General features: G+C 44.2%; 1 protein-coding gene across 6 annotated transcripts in view; it reads left to right on the top strand.

The window, feature by feature from the left end:
- The window catches only part of ULK4 (unc-51 like kinase 4), a 505,777-nt gene that overhangs the window by 463,396 nt on the left and 21,790 nt on the right, over positions 1–20,591 (top strand). The gene's annotated exons all lie outside the window — the stretch shown is intronic.

Here is a 20,591-nt window from a genome sequence, read left to right as displayed (position 1 = left end):
AACACGGACATTTTAGAAGTCAATGAACTAAAATGGACAAGAATGGGCAAATGTAATTCAGATGACTATTATATCTACTACTGTGGGGAGAGATCCCTGACAAGAGATGGAGTTGCCCTCATAGTCAACAAGAGTCCAAAACGGCAGTACTTGGGTGCAAGCTCAAAAATAACTGAATGATCTTGATTTGTTTCCAAGGCAAACCATTCAACATCACAGTAATCCAAGTCTATGCCCCAACCACTGATGCCAAAGAAACAGATGTTGAACAGTTCTCTGAAGATCTCCAAGACCTTCTAGAACTAACACCAAAAAAAGATGTCCTTTCATCATAGGGGATTGGAATGCAAAAGTAGAAAGTTAAGAGATATTTGGAGTAACAGGCAAATTTGGGAGTATAAAATGAAGCAGGGCAAAGGCTAACAGAGTTTTGTCAAGAGAACACACTGATCATTAATAAATATACCCCACATAAACAAAGTCTCCATTTTTAAAAATATTGTAAGGGGTCATGAGAACAAAAAGTTTGAAAACCACTTATCTAATGTTGACTTATATATAATTTCCATTAAATCTGTGTTTTCATATATATGTGTGTGTGTGTATTTGTACATATGTGTGTGATATATACATACATATTCATAATATATATGCACAAATACATATATTTATGAAAGCTTGCACTGACCGAAGATGTATTCTTTACAAGGACACATGGAACAATTAGGCTCACAGATTATTACAAAATTTCTTAACAAATTTAAACTATATACTCAGACCACATTTCTAACCACAGTTAAATTAAATTAGAAATGACCGCCACCACCACCATGCTTTGTTTGGAAACTATGGAATACATATTCTTAAGTAATTCATGGCTGTAAAATAATTTCATACTGTTAAAATTTTAAATGGAACAGTTCTGCTTGTCTGTCGCCACAAAACAAACCACCCTGAAACTTGGTGGCCTAAAAATATAACATTTATTTTGTTGACGGGTCTGTAGTTTGGCTTGGACTCTGTAGAGTCAACGTGTCTCTGCCCCTCTGTCCACGGGTCATCGCTGGCACGTCTCCCAGGCTGGGATTGGAGTCATCTGGAGCCCTGCTCTTGCGTCTGGTGCTGGCTAGTCACTGTCAGCAGCTGGAGCGCTGGTGCACACCCTCTTCACACAGCCTGGGCTTCCCCAGTAGATGGCGGCTGGTTCTAACAGTGGTCGTCTCAGTAGAGCTTTGCAGTAACTGCACACCTGTTACGACCTAGCTTTAGGAGTCACTCACCATGACTTCTTTCCACGTAAGTTCAGTCAGTGAGGCTAAAGGAAGCAGGAAATTAGACACCATCTTTTGATAGGAGGATTATCAGAGAACTCCTGGGCTTGTTTTAAAACCACTATAGAACTGAAGTAATAAAATTATGTAGCTTAACCTAAGCAGCACTTTGGTACCTTAGCTAGAAGCACATTTTTAGCATTAAGAACAAATTTTGAAAGCAAAACGCACTGAAAACAAATGTGCTAAATGTTCAGTTAAAGAAGTTTGTAAAAATAACAGATTAAGCCTGAAGAAAGCAGAAGGAGGGAAATGCTAGATATAAGAGTAGAAGTTAATGAAATAGGAAATGTTGCAGTTAAATAAGATCTACAGAATCAAAAGATGTTCCTAGAAAATACTAAGAAAATAGTCCAACTGGCTAAGGGGAAATAACAAATAAGTGCCCACAGTGGGAGCAACAGCTAACACTTGGGGAGCACTGGATGTGTTGGTTATTATCACATTTGTTGCCAAGAACTGATCTAAGCATTTTACATACAGTAACCAGTTTAATTTTCACAACAATCATGTGCGATTGGTACTTTAGATAAGGCTAATTTACAGATGATGAAACCAAAGCATTGTAGAGGTTGAATAATTTGCCCATGGGACACATAGCCACTGAGCGCCTTACTGCTTTTCATCTTTGCTGTGTCTGTAATTATGGACCTCTTTTGATTCCTAATGGTGTTTTTTGTCTTCTCTCATTTTCTCCTGAGGTTTGTCTACTCAGTTGGTCTTTAAGAACTGTCTCTTGACTTTGTGGATGTGTGTGTTTTTTTCACACATCTTTGCTCCTACAGTTCTATTTTCTTTAGATTTATTATTTTTCTTATTTATGTATTTGACTGTGTCAGGTCTTAGTTGGGGCGTGCACCGTCCTTAGCAGCGGCATGGGAACTCTTAGCTGCCGCGTGTGGGATCTAGTTCCCTAACCAGGAATGGAACTTGGGCCCCCTGCATTGGAAGTGCTGAGTCTTAGCCATGGACCACCAAAATTTCAATCGATTTCTCTATTACTTTACTGGGAGGTCTTTTCCCACATTTTCCCTGCAGCCTTTCCATATCCATGTTTTAGAAATGTCTCATAAAGAGCATGAAGCTGGATTTTGTTTGCTATTATTTGTGTAACTGTTGCACTTTTAACTCAAATGTTTTCTTAGTTTAGCTCCTTTATTGTAAAATATCTTTTATACAGAAGGGAATATGAATAACTGCATGGTTTAAAGAGTAATAATATAAAACAGATGGGTAACTGTGATGCAGTGTAGGAAACCAACATTGTCAATCCCTCGTATAGCCTTCCCAATACATTCTGCTCTCTTGCTAAATGTAACCTCTCTCCTCATTAAAAAAAAAAAAAAAAAAAAGGTTTATTTGGCTTCATCAGGTCTTAGTTGTGACATACAGGTTCTTCGTTGCACCATATGGCGTCTTTCATTGTGGTGTGTGGACTCTCTGGTTGTGCTGGGTGTGCAGGCTCAGTAGTTGTGGCGTGTGGGTTCCAGAACACATGGGCTTCAGTAGTTGCAGAATGTGGGCTTAGCTGCTCCATGGTATGTGGGGTCCTAGTTCCCTGACCAGGGATCAAACCCATGTACCCTGTACTGCAAGCGGGATCCTTAACCACTGGGGAAGTCCCACTCTCCTCACCTTTGTGATAATCTCCTCCTTGCTTTTCTTTCTGATTTCATCTTTCACATTAACTTAAAAATCTATTTTCTAATAAAAGCACTGTGCTGGTTTAGTCGCTAAGTCACGTCCCACTCTTGCGACCCTGTGGACTGTAGCCTCCTAGGCACCTCTGTCCATGGGATTCTCCAGGCAAGAATACTGGAGTGAGTTGCCATTTCCTTCTCCAGGGGATCTTCCTGACCCAGGAATCTAACCCAGGTCTGCTGCATTGCAGGCAGATTCCTTACCAACTGAGCTACAGGGAAAGCCAATAACAACACTAAAGACTTTATCCTTTCAGTAGTCTTTAGTTAAAAACTGTGAATTCCAAATGTCGTCTTTCTATCCTTTTTTGAATCTAAATATGTTCTGTGTTCCATTAAATACACTCTGTGTTCTCTGTAGTCACCCTTGTGGCATTTAGCAGTATATTTTAAATATTCCAAATTTATGCATTTTAAAAGTATCTTTACATTTTTTTCTATTTTAATTGTTTCATAGGTCAGAAAATACCATCTAGCTGATAATAGTCATTAGCTATTCATTGAGACTATTTTTGTAGCCAGTATGTGGTCAATTTTTTTAAGTTTTTTCCCACACGTTTGAAAACCAACTGTACATTTTTACCTATAGGGTACAGAATTTTATGGGCTTCCCTTGTGACTCAGCTGGTAAAGAATCCACCCACAATGAGGGAGACCTGGGTTCTATCCCAGGGTTGGGAAGCTCCCTGGAGAAGGGAAAGGTTACCCACTCCAGTATCCTGGCCTAGAGAATTCCATGGACTGTATAGTCCATGGGGTTGCAAAGAGTCAGACATGACTGAGTGACTTTCACTTTCACTCTTCACAGAATTGTATAGAAATCTGTATGTAGGTCAAGAAGCAACAGTTAGAACTGGACATGGAACAACAGATTGGTTCCAAACTGGGAAAGGAGTCCGTCAAGGCTGTATATTGTCACCCTGCTTATTTAACTTATATGCAGAGTACATCATGAGAAACGCTGGACTGGATAAAGCACAAGCTGGAATCAGGATTGCCAGGATAAATATCAATAACCTCAGATACACAGATGACACCACCCTTATGGCAGAAAGTAAAGAGGAACTGAAGAGCCTCTTGATAAAAGTGAAAGAGGAGAGTGAAACACCTGGCTTAGAACTCAACATTCAAGAAACAAAGATCATGGCATCTGGTCCCATCACTTCATGGCAAATAGATGGGGAAACAAGGGAAACAGTGACAAACTTTATTTTTTGGGGCTCCAAAATCACTGCAGATGGTGACTGCAGCCATGAAATTAAAAGATACTTGCTCCTTGAAAGAAAAGCTATGACCAACCTAGATAGCATATTAAAAAGCAGAGACATTACTTTGCCAACAAAGGTCCATCTAGTCAAAGCTATGGTTTTTCCAGTAGTCATGTATGGATATGAGAGTTGGACTATATAGAAAGCTGAGCGCTGAAGAATTGATGCTTTTGAACTGTGGTGTTGGAGAAGACTCTTGAGAGTTCCTTGGACTGCAAGGAGATCCAACCAGTCCATCCTAAAGGAAATCAGTTCTGAATATTCATTGGAAGGACTGAGGCTGAAACTCCAGTACTTTGGCCACCTGATGTGAAGAACTGACTCACTGGAAAAAACCCTGATGCTGGAAAAGATTGAAGGTGGGAGAAGAAGGGGCCAACAGAGTATGATGGGTGGCATCACCAACTCGATGGACATGCGTTTGAGCAAGCTCCGGGAGTTGGTGATGGACAGGGAGGCCTGGTGTGCTGCAGTCTGTGGGGTCACAGATTGTCGGACACGACTGAGCGACTGTTTATCTTGTTCATGCTGTTACTTTCCTATCTTTATCATCTTACAATGTTTTTGGCTTCCCAGTAGACATTTCTCACTGTGATTATAGATTTCAGTATCTTCTTACAGTTTAATCATTTCTACTTTGTATATTTAGGGTTGTAGTGTTCATGGGTATGCATATCCCAGTTGTTAAGTTCCTGGCAGATTTCCTAGAGAACTGGTCTTTTATCAGTATGTTCAGGCCTTCCTCATCTTCACGGCTTTTTTAAAAAAAGTTGTAGTTGCTATACAATACTACCCTGGTGGCTCAGATGGTGAAGAGTCCACCTGCAATGCGGGAGACCTGGGTTTCATCCCTGGGTTGGGAAAATCCCCTGGAGGAGGGCTGGCAACCCACTCCAGTATTCTTGCCTGGAGAATCCCCATGGACAGAGGAGCCTAGTGGGCTACAGTCCATAGGGTCGCAAAGAGCTGGACACTGAGCGACTAAGCACAGCACCCACAGCATAGGTGTATAATATAGTGATTCACAATTTTAAAGGTTATAATCAATTTATAGTTATTATAAATTATCAGCTAGATTCCCCATGTTGTACAATGTAGCCTCATAGCTTACTTTATACCTAACAGTTTGGCCCTCTACTCCCCTACCCTTATGTTGACCTTATGCTTTTTACCTTGAGGTCTGTTTTACCCTTCTTTTGCTCATTGTATTCGTCAGGGTTCTCCAGAGATGTAGAACCAACAGTATGTGTATAGAGAGAGGTTTATTTTAAGTAATTGGCTTATGCAGTTTTGGAGATGTGGTGAGCCCAGTATGCAAGGAGGCTGGAGACCCAGGGAAGTTGCGTTTTGAGTCCAGAGGCAGTCTGCTGGCAGAATCCTCTCTTCTTCTGGGGAATTCAGCCTTTTTCTTCTAAGGACTTCAGCTGGGGAGATGTGTCCTTCCCTCCTTCTGGAAGGTAATCTGCTTTACCCACAGTCTACTAATTTGAATATTAACCTCATCTAAAGAAGGCCGTCACAGAAACATTGCGAGTAGTGTTTGACAAAATATCTGGGTTTCTGTGGCCTAGCCCGGTGGAAACATAATGTTGGCCATCCCACTTGTCATTCCATTTTTCCCTTTACTCTCAGCCTTATTCCGCTTTCTCTGCTCTTAGGTGAGTTTCATGTAAATAATTTAAAGTTAGATTTTGTTGTTATTTTTATCTGATCTGACAATATCTGTCTTATCCATTTATTCTATTTGCATTTATTGCAATCATGTTTAGAGTTAATTTTTTCTACCATTTTATTGAGTTGGCCAAAAAGTTCGTTCAGGTATTTCATATACGATCTTACAGACATACCTGAATGAACTTTTTGGCCAACCCAGTATTTTGTGTTTTTCTGATTCTCCCCCACCCCTTTTTTCCTAGCTTCTAATAAATTGAAAAGTAAGTGTGTGTGACACACACACCTTTTTCTTCTGCTAGTTTGAAAGATAAATACATTCCGTTTGTTTTATTTAGTAATTATCTTTAAAAAGTTGGCAGGTATAATTGATTTAATGAAATCTAAATGCAGTGCTCCTCAAAGCATGAACTACAGATTGGTGCCAATCCAAGAACTTTTTTGTACAGTGAGATTTAGTTCACGATGAGGTTAATATAAGGTTGAGTTTCCTCAGCACATGAGGACGGAAAGTGGGACCTTGGCCTAGTATGACAAGGGAAGTGGAAACTCAAGCCTTTGGGTACCAAGATGAGCATGTCTGAAGCAGCTGCCACAGCTTCAGGTTCTAATTCCTTCCTTGTGTTTTCCCACTAGGAATTTCCCTAACTTCTTTGCTAGTTCTGCTATTCAGTTAAGAAAATGTGGATTATATTACCAGCACATCTAGGCTGTTACAGTGTGAGAATTTTCAGTGTAGGCTTTCACGTTAGAAATGGAAGTCTCTCCCAAGGCACCTTTATCATCAGGAAAAATATTAATATATTTAAAAGAAACAAAGGAACCCACCTTTACAGAGGGCTGGAATTTCCCTCCAGGTGGAAATCTTGCCTCTCTGGGCCCAGCCCTGTGGTTTTGATGTCCCAGCCTGTGTACCCCTCTCCATATTAGAGAATGTTGGACTTCCTGGGTGGCTCTCATGGTAAAGAATCCACCTGCCAATGCAGGAGATGTAAGAGACACAGGTTCAGTCCCTGGGTTGGGAAGATCCCCTGGAGGAGGGCATGGCAACCCACTCCAGTATTCTTCCCTGGACAGTGCCATGGACAGAGGAGCCTGGCAAGCTGCAGTCCATGGGGTCACAGATTGAAACACAACTGAGCACACACACCTCAGCTTGTAACTCTTGGCAGGAAGCTGCTAAGACTACCCCGAGTGGTGATAGGTTGTACTTCTGTTCTGGTGTCCCTTGCAACTGGGCTGCAGGCAGGGGTTTCAGCTCTACCTCTCAGATTCCCTCATGGCACAGTGACATGGGGGCTAGTGACATGAGAAGCAAGGGGTGGCGAGTGTGCTCTCAGTGGAGAAGTGACGGGCTCCCAGTTGGTGGGACTGACTCCCTGACTCTGCCAAACAGAAGCAGGGCTGCTGCCAGTCATGGCTGTGGGCTAGCGACCTTCCCAGTCAGCGGTGGCCCTGGTGCAGGGTGGGGTCCCTTGTAGCAGTGGTGGTAATTGGTATGGACTTTGTCCCTGAAAGCTTAGCCTCACAGCTTTCAACTCCCTGCAAAACTGTGAGTTCCTAATATCTTTCTCTGCTCACGTCAGTCAGGGTTGATCTTGGCGGCTTGCTGCTAAACACTAAGAATCCAAGTGTCACGTTTGTCCATGTTAAAAGTTCCTGTTGCTACTGAGCAAGCAAGTCTGTGTTCTCTCTCTCTTTTAAAGGTATTTATTTATGTGTTTGGCTACACCTGATCTTAGCTGCGACATGTGGAATCTTCAGTCTTCATTGTGGGGTCTTTAGTTGCAGCATGCGAACTCAGTTAAGGCATGTAGGACCTAGTTCCCGGACCAGGGATTGAACCTGGGCCCCCTGCATTGGGAGCGCAGTGTCTTAGCCTCTGGAGAAGTCCAGAGGACCACCAGAGAAGTCCCCAAGTCAGTGTTCTTTTGAAGAGGAAAACCCCGGGCAGATTGTTTACGATTTTATACATCATACTGGGTAACCCTACTTACATGTTCCAGGCCTTCAAAGGTGTCCCTCTCTTCAGTGACAAATACGAGCAGTGCATCCACTGGACATGCCTGCAGGATGTCCATCCCCCTTCCCAGTTCAGGGACGAGGGGGTTCTTGGGGATTTTGAACACCTCTCAGCCGCCACTTCTCACTGTATCCTCTGCCATGCACTGTATCCCCTGCCATCCACTGTATCCTCTACCAGATTCAGTCCCAGGTGCTTCAGTAGGCTGCCTCCTCCCCAGCTTGACATATCTGGGAGCACAGGTGTAGCCACAGAGTTTGCTATTCAAGGCGACCCTGAGTTACAGACTCCATCAAAGGAAACTGCATTGCAGGAAAGACGCTCTGGCAGCCGTGGTCGCGAAGGCCATCGCCGCTCCCTGCCCAGAGAGCCCCACATCTTCCAGGACACCGCTAGACACGTGGGCAGAGACTCACTTCCGTTTGTGAATTGTTGGAAGTTGGTTGTCTGGATTTTACTGTGAAGAAATAAGTTAGGGAGAAATCAAGCTTGACACCTCCCTAACTTCACTGCCTCACATTTGCATGTTACTCCAAATGTGCTCTAATATAAAGTGGGGTGGCATAATTCCGCCATCACAGGATCTTAATTTGAATGACTACCACTTCTCTCGTTCTCTTTGGGAAGTGGAATTAACACTCCGGCATGAACTAGAAATGCTAAATTTTTAATAGCCTCCCTAGAGTTTTACTTCTTGGTATGCCATCTTCAATGATTTAATCTTGATTTAGGCAGAATGAAATATCACAGTTGTAGGCTCCTGAACTGGAAGTTCTTTAAATGTTTTTCAAGAGTAGGAAAATCTTTTCTCTCAAACCCTGAAGAGAAGACAGTGTCAAAACCAGTTATGAGCCAAACAATGATGATCAGAGCCAATGCTATCATTTTTAAAGATTATGACTTAAGAACAATAATAACACTTGCTCGTTTGTATTTGAATGTTTACTGTTTTTGCAGATTATGAGCATGATATTGATTTTGGTCTTCTGACATAAATGCTTAATTCTGTCTTCTAATCTTTTGCTATAGACTGTTCTAGTATATTTCATTTCAAGAAAATGAATTCTTTAATATGAAATTCTCATGTCTATATAAAATCAGGTATAAATAATTTACATTTTTAATATTTAAATAAACGTGTTTATCTAAAATTTGACATAGAGAGAGCCAAAGATAGCTGCTTTGTTAACAAAAATCACTGGAATGTTTGAGATTATCCACACTCCCCAACATTCATCATGAATTTTTTATTTGGAGTCATAGCTTTTTATTATTTGTCTTCATTTTAAAATTCTCTGTTCAGTTTAAATAAGGACTTTATTTTGGCAATTTGGAATCTGAACTTTTAGGAGAATAATTAGGAAGAAAATAAATCTATGTTACAGCAAAGCAATATTCTAAGTATTTCAAGTACTTTGGAAATAGTTAAAGTAAGTGGCTTATCACAACATGGCAAGTTTTCATAAAACAACCTCTTTCAACCACAGGCTTGGTTATCAGAGAACAGTCTCACTGCGTCATCCCCGCCAGCCCTCTGTCCTTTCGTACTTGTCGTTTAGAGGCCCACCAGACATTTATAAGCCACAATGGCAGCATGGCCTCCACCGGCCTCCCTGTTCCCTCTCTTGTTATGGATTCGAGACACAGGAAAAGCCCTGTCTACTAGCTTGCTGAAACAACTGAGCCCTGATTCAAATACCATTTTGTTTCCACTCAACCATGAACTGGAGAAAACTCTGTTTATCTCTGAGAGAAAAGCTAAACATGTTTTAAACTGATAGTCAAACTCTTAAAATACATCTGTTCACTTCTCCACTAGCCAAGCATTCTTCATAACACTTCTGTTCATAAAAGTAGCTTCTTGTGAGAACACGTGAAATGCCCACTTTCTTCATCCAAGTATTCAAATGATTATAAATTTCTCCTGTTCTTGCTGTGACTCTGACATCCTCCGCTCGACCATTCATTATGGTTAAGCCTGGGCTTCAGTGTGGATCTTAAATAGAAAATTTTAATGTGTTAATATTATAAAACTACCTGTTAATCAAGAGGCCAAGATTGTTTTCGATTATTAAACTGAGATTCCCTGTAGGTAGTCAGCATCAAGTAGCTCTTAGAAATAGAGTGCCCCTAGTCAAGTGATGTACCATTCATCATGAATTCAAGCTTAGTTTTCACAGACATGCTTTGTACTTGTACGTATTTTGATTGTGAAATCATTCAGTGATAACATAACTGACAATGTCTGCTAAGTGGCAGCCCATCTCTTGATTTTATGTTTTTTCACATTTCTTCATTTGTGTTAATAGATAGGTGAAGATGCATTTACCCAGATGCATTCCTTTGCAAGTACTCTGAACAGAGGACCCTTGTTTCTGCAGATCATGATCAACTGTTCTAGCCAGAGCTTGAGCTGTTGTCTGGCTAAAACGTAAATAAGTTAGTGTTGGTGTCGAATCTTTTCAGCTGTCTCTGTGCCATTAATCAATTAGTGATCACATGTTACACCAGTTCCTGATGGATAACTCAGAGCTAATTAGGAGGTATCTTGGGTTTGGGGGAAAGATGCACTCCACTCTGTTCTGTCGTTATGTTGAAATGCACATCTCCCCTCATCTTAAGAGATTGAATAGCGTTTCACTTGAGAATGAAATAAAATGCCAGTCGGTTAAGAGAGAGAAAAAAAATCTACTTAATGTAACATTCTGCACATCAGCGGCACCATCCCTGTGGGTATTGATTTCTCCCCATTTCACTCAGCTCAGTCTCAACTATCAAAGGTATCCAGCAATGCAGATGATCCCTGATCAATCAATGATTCCGAAATCACGCCTTTTCATTTTGGAGTGAAATACAGCTGCCTTCTCAGACCCTTCCTGGGTCCTGTTCCATCCATATGGTGGTGTGACCTTAGACAAGTCCCTGAGTCCATCACACCAAACACTTCTATGACTCTCCTTTTCAGTCTGGATTCAGTTACTTCCTTATTGTGACTTCAGATCCCTGCCATCCTAGGTCAGACAGAAGCCCCCAAAAATCCGAGAAATGGTCAAAATTTGATTACATTCAGTCCAGGAAGTGTTCTGTCAGTCTTGTGAGATCTGAACACCAGAACCTCGCTGGGACTGATGTTCAGTTAGAGCATTCTGGTGCTTCCAGCTTTTCTGTTGTCCAGCCAAGGGCAGGAACACTGCTCCACACCCAGCCCTGGGTTGTGGTGCTGTTAACACCATCTTTAATTGCTTTGCAGCTGCAAATCAACATAACCTTTTTTGAAGTTGAGGGTTTCATAATTCCTCTCTTTCTTATCCGTGATCCCAGGGTCTAAAATTAAAGGGTAGAAAAATAAGTCAATTCAACAAATACTTTTACCTACTATGTATTTGACTTTGTTCCAAGACCTGGAAATGCATTGGTGAAACAGAATGGACATAAATTCCCACTCTTGTAGACTTTACATTGTAGCAGAGGGAAGCTGACAGTCAGCAGCAAGTCCAGGGCATGGTATTCTACAGTGTACTGTGAATTCTACAGTGTGGCAGAAACTACTCCGTGCTTGGGGAAAGTAACAAAGAGGGATGGGAGTATAAGGTACGAAGGGGGTTGGCTGCAGTTGGGAAGGTGACGTTTGTGTAAAGAATTGAAGGAGGTGGGGGAGTAATCCGTGTTGGTGTCTGGGAGAAGAACTCTGGGCAGAGGAAATGGCAGGTGCAGAGACCCTGAGATGAGAGTGTACTGGACTCACTCAAAAACCAGGAGGTTCAAGGAACAGCAGGGCCAGCGTGGGCAAAGGAGAGATGATGAGGAGAACACTGGAGGTGAGGTCAGGTCACTTATTCCAGTCTCGAGGACAGACACCTGTGGCGTGGCCCAGGGTGCTGACGACGGGGCGGTGCAGTGTGGTCAGATTTTCAGTATGTTTTGGAGACAGAAGTGGATTTCCTAACAGATTGGATTTGGGGTGTGAGAAAAAGAAAGGAGTCAAAAATGACTGCAAGTAGAGTAGATTTGGAGGGCAACATGAGGTGTTCACTTGCTCAATATGTTAAAGCTGAGATGTCTATTAGATACACAAGTAGGTGTCCACCTGCATATTTTTAAATTTTATTTTTAATTAGAGGATAATTATCTTACACTATTGTGATGGTTTTTGCCATATGTCAGCATGAATCTCACACCCCTCCCCATCCCGCCCCTCTAGGTTGTCACACAGCACCGGCTTTGGGTTCCCTGAGTCATACAGCAAAGCCCCGCTAGCTATCTGCTTTCCATAAGGAAGTGTGTATGTTTCAGTGCTGTTCTCCCAAATCATCCCACCCTCTCCTTCCCCCACTGAGTCCAAAAGTCTGTTCTTTATGTCAGTGTCTCCTTTGCTGCCCTGCACAGAGGATCGTCAGTACCATCTTTCAAGATTCCATATATGTGTGTTAATATATGATATTTGTCTTTCTCTTTCTGACTTACTTAACTCTATATACTAGCCTTTAGGTTCATGCACCTCATTAGAACTGACTTGGATGTGTTCCTTCTTATAGCTGAGTATTATTCTGGTGTGTATATGTACCAACACTTCCTTATGCATTCATCTGTCAGTGGGCATCTAGGTTGCTTCCATGTCCTAGCTATTGTAACCACCTCTGTATTTGACTTTTTCTTCCAGTCTTGATATAGACTTGGTCTTGGTGTGGCATGTACACAGGCTCAGAATCTTCTGGGATTTCCTTGTTCTTGTGTGGATGTGATCAGCTGAAAGTTATACTGAGTTCCTGGAGCATTAGCTATAACCCACCCCTTAATTTGCCACGCACAGGAGCCTGCCAGCATGCAAGAAAGTGAACGCAATGTTTCTTGGTGGTAACCTTGGATCTCAAATTTGTTTTCTAAGAAGAGAAAATTAATTCTTGTTATAAATGTCAGTGTTTTACGTACTGTTAGCCACGAATCACTTGTATCATGCCTGGGAAGATGTCACTGTAGATTCTCCTAGCTGAGACCTACATGGGGCTTTCACGTCCCCCTCTGCGTGCGCTGTGGAAGTGATGTGGCCTCACCACGCTGTCTGGTGGCTGCATGTGGACATCCTTAGTTTAAGACAAAGCTTCTCCCAGCTGTGCTCCTGTTATCTGGGGAGTGTTCTGCAATCACTAGTTAACTTTAATATAGAAATCAGTGAAAATTTATTGTAGATTCTATATGATTATGTTAAATAGTGCCCATTGAAAACATACATTTACACATACATAGGAGAGTGACACATACATAGGCAAATATTATATCTGTAGTGATGAAGATTGCTCCTCTAAAAATTCATTTAGAAAAGCCGGTACCCACCAGTTTTCACAATTTAGAGCTGCTGTAAATGTCCGAGAAATAAATATCTGAGTAACATTTACCTCTTCCTTAATTCTCTGCATTTTCAAAGTTTTATGCCAACCTTGTTTATCCAGTGATATATAAATCAGACAGCTCCATGGTTGCCCCAGGCGTTCATCCAGTCAAGGAAATGTAATCAAAGCTCCCATTTTTTCAGTTTTTCTTCTACTAAATTTGCACCTCCTAAAAAATAAATCCAGCGCTGGCAAGTGTGTGATGTCACTGGTGCTCACACCTGCTGCCGTCGCTGAAGGTGCTTCAGTCCACATGGGAGGCATCTGATGGCGCGCTTCAAGGGCCGCACTATCGTTAATAACCTTGACTTGGTAATTCTGTTCCTAAGAATCTACCCTAAAGAAATCATTTGGAACATGGGAAATGTTCTATGTATAAAATCATTTCTAATTATCAGAAATTATAAGCAATCTAAAAGCCTATCAACATGGGCACAATTAGGTAAATGATATATTCCTTCAGTGGAATATTTTATAGTCAGAAATTATTATAATAAATACAGATGAGCAGTGTGGGGAAAGTTGCAGGCTATGATGGTTGGAAGTAAAGCAGCCCAAAAATAATAAATTCACTGTGATTATAAACCATTCTTCCTGAGCAAAGAATCACAGAAGGTTAAGAGCCTCCCCAACTAGGAGACCCTCCCAGTTGCATCAGTTAAATATGGCTGCATTAACCAGTCACCCCGAAACCTGACTTAAAGCAAGGGCCATAGCCATAGCTCATGATTCTGCAAGTCAGCCCTTTAGGCTGGGAGGCACTGGTGATTGCTTTGCTGGCCTTGCTTGGGTGTCTCGTGCAGCCCTGCTCTGCTGCAGGTCAGCATGGCGGCACTGCAGGACCGCTGAATGGACTCATCTATCCGGGGCCTTGGCTGGGACAGTGGGGCCTGTTCTGCCCCATGCGGCCTCTTATCCAGCAAGCTCACCTGGGCTTATTCTCTACGAGGGCCAAGGGATGTGTGCAAAACCCCTCCAAGCCAGGGCTTGGAACTGGTACAATATGGGTTCCTTCACATCCCATTGGCCAAAGCAAGTCACAGGACCAGTCTGGAGTCACGAATGGAAAACAGACTCCACCTCTTGAGAGGAGCCGCAGGGCCGCATAATCAGGGGTGTAGATACAGAAGGGAGAACTGTGGTAGCTATTTTTATAAATGTTGGACCCCACCCACTCATTGAATTGTTGAGGCTCCTTATGCCCCACGGTGATTCTCTGAAGAGCTGGACTGATGTTTCACCCCAGGCTGAGATCAAACCCAAACACCCAGACAAGCACCACTTGGCAGGTGCCATGGTGTGCCCTCTGGCTCCCCTGCCATGCCAGTTCTGAGATATTTTGAATATTTTTTCCATCAGACCCTCTCTGATTAGAGGACTCCCATATGCCTGAAAATTTCCCTCCTCTAATGTACAGTTTGCAGAAGAAGAATCTGGTTGTTAAATGATTGACTCTTCAGTGACAGAGGGTGTAACTATGGAAGATGGGACCTTTATTTCTTATTTCTAGACCAAAATCTTATTTTTTTAATTTAAGAGGAGAAAATGAGAATAGGAAGATCCAAATATTTCTAAACAGCACTAATTCTGGAGAATTTATTTATGTTAAAGACAAGAAAATATGAGTGGACCAGGCATAACATTGAAGTTATCTCTCACTTCTGGAGACTGACCAATGTGGGCATGAATTGTTGTTCAGTTGCCAAGTCGTGTCCGACTCTTTGCAGCCTCTTGGACTGCAACACACCAGGCTTCCCTATCCTTCACTATCTCCCAGAATTTGCTCAAGCTCGTGTCTATTAAGTCAGTGATGCCATCTAACCATCCCATCCTCTGTCTCCCTCTTCTCCTCCTGCCCAGTCTTTCCAAGCATCAGGGTCTTTTTCAGTGAGTCAGCTTGCATCAGGTGGCCACAGTATTGGAGACTCAGCTTCAGAATCAGTCCTTCCAATAAATATTCAGGGTTGATTTCCTTTAGGATTGACTGGTTTGATCTCCTTGCAGTCCAAGGGAGTCTCAAGCATCTTCTCCAACACCACAGTTCAAAAGCATCAGTTCTTCAGCACTCAGCCTTCTTTATGGGCCAACTCTCACATTCATACATGACTACTGGAAAAACCATAGCTTTGACTATCCGGACCTTTGTCAGCAAAGTGACAGCTTTTTAATACACTGTCTAGGTTTGTCATAGGTTTCTTCCAAGGAGCAAGCTTGTTTTAATTTCCTGGCTGCAGCAAAAACTACTACTTTTGTCCTTTGAGTCCCATTGTTCTCGCCCCTTACTGACAGAAAAACTGAAATAGTTCATCCATCAGAAACCCAAAAGCTAAATTTCGAAAGTGTCTCAGTAGCTTTCTGGTTTGAGTTTATATATTAGCCTTCTAAACCAAATATTATTTTTAATGTCTTGCATTTTAAGCTGATTGTCAGCTGCTGTGTAAAGTCTGTGATATTCTTTGGGTGTCTGTTAGCAGAATCCAGTGTTAGATGTGATATCCTAAGTAGAGATGGGCAGCTTTTTGCCTGCTTTAAACCCAGAAGGCAAAGTGCTGCCGAGTCAGTTGTTGACTGAGAGCGTATTGATTTGTCTTAGACCTTTGGCCCATGTCTGCTATAGGTGTGGACATTACATTGCCAGGAGAGCATCTTTCTTGTCCTTCACATTTGGGATAATGAGCTGAAGTTCATGCTCTTTTTCCATATGATCATGCACTCTGCCATCCAAAAACTCCTCATGGCCTGACTGTCCTCAGCCTCTTGCAGTGAGAGGCCGTGCTTGGCAGGGCAGTTTGCTTTGGAAAGCAGCAGTGAACGGTCCATCAGAAAGCACCTCAGATATTGGAGAAAGCACACCAGTTCATGGTACAGGTTCATGCTACAGCATCAGTCCTTCCAATGAGTATTCATGGTTGATTTCTTCTAGGATTGACTGGTTTGAGCTCCTTGCAGTCCAAGGGACTCTCAAGAGTCTTCTCCAACACCACAATGCAAAAGCATCAATTCTTCAGCACAAAGCCTTCTTTATGGTCCAACTCTCACATCCATACATGACTCCTGGAAAAACCATAGTTTAACTATATGGACCTTTGTCAGTGAAGTAATGTCTTTGCTTTTTAATACGCAGTCTTATTTGTGTACTGCCCCGCATTTCAGCACATTTTCACAAAAGGAGGGACTTCTGCCATCACTGCTGCTGATCCTGTTAACCTGAAGTCACTTCCTTCCCCCTAATTCTCGTGATTCTCTGCTGCTCACAAAGTCAGGTGCACACTCCTTTGCATGGTGCACGAGGCCTGTCAGAGCTGGCCCCCCGTAGTCTCCCCCTAGGCCTCTCAGCACCGCCTCTGTAGACCCCACCATCCATACCCCGACCCGAGCTGGGTCCTGGACTCACCACACCGTTCATGCCAGCATGCCTTGGTTCCGCTGTCCTCTCTATAGGGAGCTGTTTTGCTTCCTCTCCAGCTCACAAACTCCATCTCACCCTTCAAGCTGCAGTCAGGTGTCATCTCCACCATGAAGCCTTCTCCACCCACCTCACACCTGCCAAATGCTAATCCCCAGGCATTTGCCTGAGCTGTTCCCAGTGACTCACGGCTTCTTTCTACCTGACTGGTCTCACCAGCAAGATCGAATGCACCACCAACTGGAAACGGAGTCTGGGAATTGCAGCTCCTGGGTTCCTGCTGACAGGCAAGAGCTTAGAAGGGTATTGGTAGTCCAGAGTATGAAGAAATAGCTTGCGTGTGCCACAGCCCTTCCCCACGGGAGCCATGACCTCGAGGAGGTCGGATAGTGCTGGGCGGCACCCGGTTTCTATAATGTTGCCTCCCGGGCGCTCAGTACCTCAGCCGTAGTCCGCGGTCCAATGACTGGGGCCGCCCCCAGCCCTTCCCAGCGCAAGCGCATCCGTCACTGATACCACTGCCACGAATACCACCAGCAGGGCTTGTTGAGTGAGAGCCGGGGGCGACGGCGAAGCCTAGGAGAGAGGCAGTGTCACCGGAAACCACGCTGTGAGGGCACGCCCCAGCCCCCCACTTCCCAGCAGGGCGGAAGTACTGGACTCCTGCCTCGGTTTCCCGGTCTGCTACCCGGAGGTGATAATCACGCCCTGCGTTACGCCGTGGGCTGATGCGGTGAGTACACACGTATAACGCGCCTGGTACGGAGTGCATATGCAGTGAGCACAGCAGCCGCTGTGGCGACCACGCCATCTTCATCGCCGCCATCATCCCTGTGGAACACGCGGGGGGCCTGGACCAGGGCGGGTGCCGCAGTGAGGTTGCGCTAATGGAGAAGGCGAGGGTCGGGGACCCGTCCCGAGCGTTAGCACTCCCCTCCTCGGGCTTCTGCCTGCCCGTCCCAGCTCTGTTTCCTCTGTACAAGGGGCACAGGTGGCTAAACATGCCCCCAGATTCCTCCTCTGTCAGCTGTGGGCCCGCCTCCCCCTCAGCCTGAGGCTCTGAGAGGGGCTGCAGAGGTCCCACTCAGGCTCTGGTGCTTGCCATGTTAACCCCAGCCTTGGCCTCTTGTCAGGGTCGAGTCACCAGGTCGAATTAAAGTCCCTTTGTACTTTGTAGACATTTTCAATAAGCTAAATTTCTCAGGGAATTCTGTGGCAGTATTTATCATTATTGCTGTGGGTGTTGGGTACAGATGATTATAAAAGCTAATTAAGAATTCCCTGGGGATTTAATCATTGATTCCAGTCATTTCATTGTGTCTTCTCCTCACATACCTGAAACAGTATACTCAGTAAGCAGTAGCCATGATTTTTCAATAGTCCTTGCAGTCAGGTAATGGGTGTTATTACAAAATTAAGGCCATTTTAAGTATGTGGTTTATAATCGCCATAACAGCAGCAGTAAGGAAGGAAAGCAATTTAAATAGGTTAACTAAAAGCGTGTGTAAATGCGTGGGTGATCACCTAGAACAGCACAAGGTCGGAAGCCTCACAAGTGGCCTGGCTGCTGATGCCCCTGCCCTCACAGCAGTGCTCCCTGACGCGGAGCCCCCTCCACACCCAGGGTGCTTGGTGCTGTGGGTCCCTGACAGTCAGATGGGGGCCCAGCTTGGGAGACCCTGCTCTCCCATGAACCAGAACAAAGGGGGACCCAAAGGTTCGTCAGGTTTGACCATCACATTTCAAGACTAGGCTGGCAGTGGTGGCCATTCAGACAATTACTCTGACGAGGCTTCTTAACCGGGTAAACACAGCCACAAGCAGTTCAAGGAGCAGGGCTGGCACTTCTCTGGCTGCAGTTACACGGGGGCATGACAAGTTGAGGTCCTCAAAGCATGCTCAGCGTCATATGCTAGGCACTAGTGACTATGTTACCAGCAAGTCACAAAAGCCCGGAGCACACTGTGTAAGCGGGCAGGGAGGGCGCTGAGCCTCCTGGAAGGGAGCTCAGAGGTGCACGGGGTCCTCAGGCTCTGCATGCTGCTCGGGCAGCTGCCCTCCTTCTGTGAGCTGCTTTCTTGGGCTGTAGACAGTGTGTTAAAAAGCAAAGACATCACTTTGCCAATTAAGGTTCGGATAGTCAAAGTTATGGTATTTCCGGTAGTCATGTACAGATGTGAGAGTTAGACCATAAAGAAGGTAGGGCTCAGAATTGATGCTTTCAAACTCTGGTGCTGGAGAAGGCTCTTGAGAGTCCCTTGGACTGCAAGAAGATCAAAGCAGGCAATCCTAAAGGAAATCAAACCTGAATATTCACTGGAGGGACCGATGCTGAAGCTCCAGTACTTTGGCCACCTGATGTGAAGAGCCGACACATTGGCAAAGACTCTGATGCTGGGAAAGATTGAGGGCAGGAGGAGAAGGGGACGACACAGGATGAGATGGTTAGATGGCATCACTAAGGCAAAGGACATGAGTTTGAGATGGTGAGGGACAGGGAGGCCTGACGTATTGCAGTCCATGAGGTCTCGAAGAGTCAGACACAGCTTAGCGACTGAACAACAATGATGAAGCAGGGCATTCACTGCAGTGCCGACCCTCCACGGTGTCTCCAAGTCCTGCCCAGGGACCTTTCCAAGAAGCTCCCAGCAGACGCACCCTGAAGTCTCAGTGAGCAGACTCAAGCCACTGGCTCAGACATGCAGAAACCACCTCCTGTTCTCCAAGGGCTCAGTTAGGAAGGAAGAAAAAACAAAAGATGGGCTGTTTATGATCACACATGCTGCGTTTCTTTTTTTTTTTCTTTCCTTTTGTGAAATCACTTGAAGTTCAGTTTTCCCACAAAACTAGGTGCAAAGAATAACCAGACTCAGACTGGATTTTAATATGATTCTTATCTTTGTCAAGGAATTCGCTGTGTTCCCTATGGGTCTTTCCACACCCACTTCAGAGTCAAGCACCCTGAAGGCAAAGGACCCTCAACTCAGTCACCTTATGTTACTCAGGCTTATAGGACCAAGAGCCAAAAGAAGGTTCAGTTCAGTTTAAGAAAACAAGGCTCACACTCTCTGTCCTCAAGTGCTCCCACGTGTAGCCCTAATAAATATAAGATTCACTGGACCAAACTTTATGAGCAAACACGGCTTTGGCTCCAGTGCAGGACTTGCCGATGACTCTCCTTGTTCCTGTGTTTGGACTCCAGCAAATGTCAGTATCATCCTACGAAGGTTTGAGGCTCTTCCTGGGATGATTTGGTTAAGAGAAAAACTCTGATTTCACGAGACCCAGATCTCTAGCCAGAAGACCAGCTCTCTATCTGGAGATGCTCAGACCCCCCAGAGAGCTCTGGCATCTGAGGGGTGAACAGAGAGTCTAAAATGTGCCCCCGTCAGTCACAGCTCTGTGCCCTGTTCTCTGCAGAGTGAAACTGCACAAGCAGCTGTCACCCCCAAGCGACCCCAGCTGATCTTATTTTGTTTCTGAATTTTGGACGGAGAAAAATCAGTAGGAAGATAAGCATCATATACACAGCCAGTCACACCGCAGGGCAGAGAATGGAGGAAGCCATGTCATCTTTTCTCTTCACATCGTTTTGATTCTTGAGCCAGCAGGAAGTCATAGCCCTCTCCTCACCATTTAGTCCCCCTTTCCTTCCTTCCACCAAGTGAAACGGGAACCATTGCTTCCTACTTGATGGTCCCTGAGCCCTTTCCTTAGCCTTTCTCAGCTCCTGGCCTTGCCTGGGCAGTGAACCTCCTCTGCTCCCCTCCTTCACCCCCTTCTCGGCCCCCCTCCCCGCCCCCCT

Source organism: Bubalus bubalis, chromosome 21 (assembly GCF_019923935.1).
Source record: "Bubalus bubalis isolate 160015118507 breed Murrah chromosome 21, NDDB_SH_1, whole genome shotgun sequence".
NCBI classification, from domain to species: domain Eukaryota; kingdom Metazoa; phylum Chordata; class Mammalia; order Artiodactyla; family Bovidae; genus Bubalus; species Bubalus bubalis.
The sequence above is the reverse complement of the archived record's forward strand: the minus strand, read 5'-3'. Positions and strand labels throughout refer to the sequence as shown.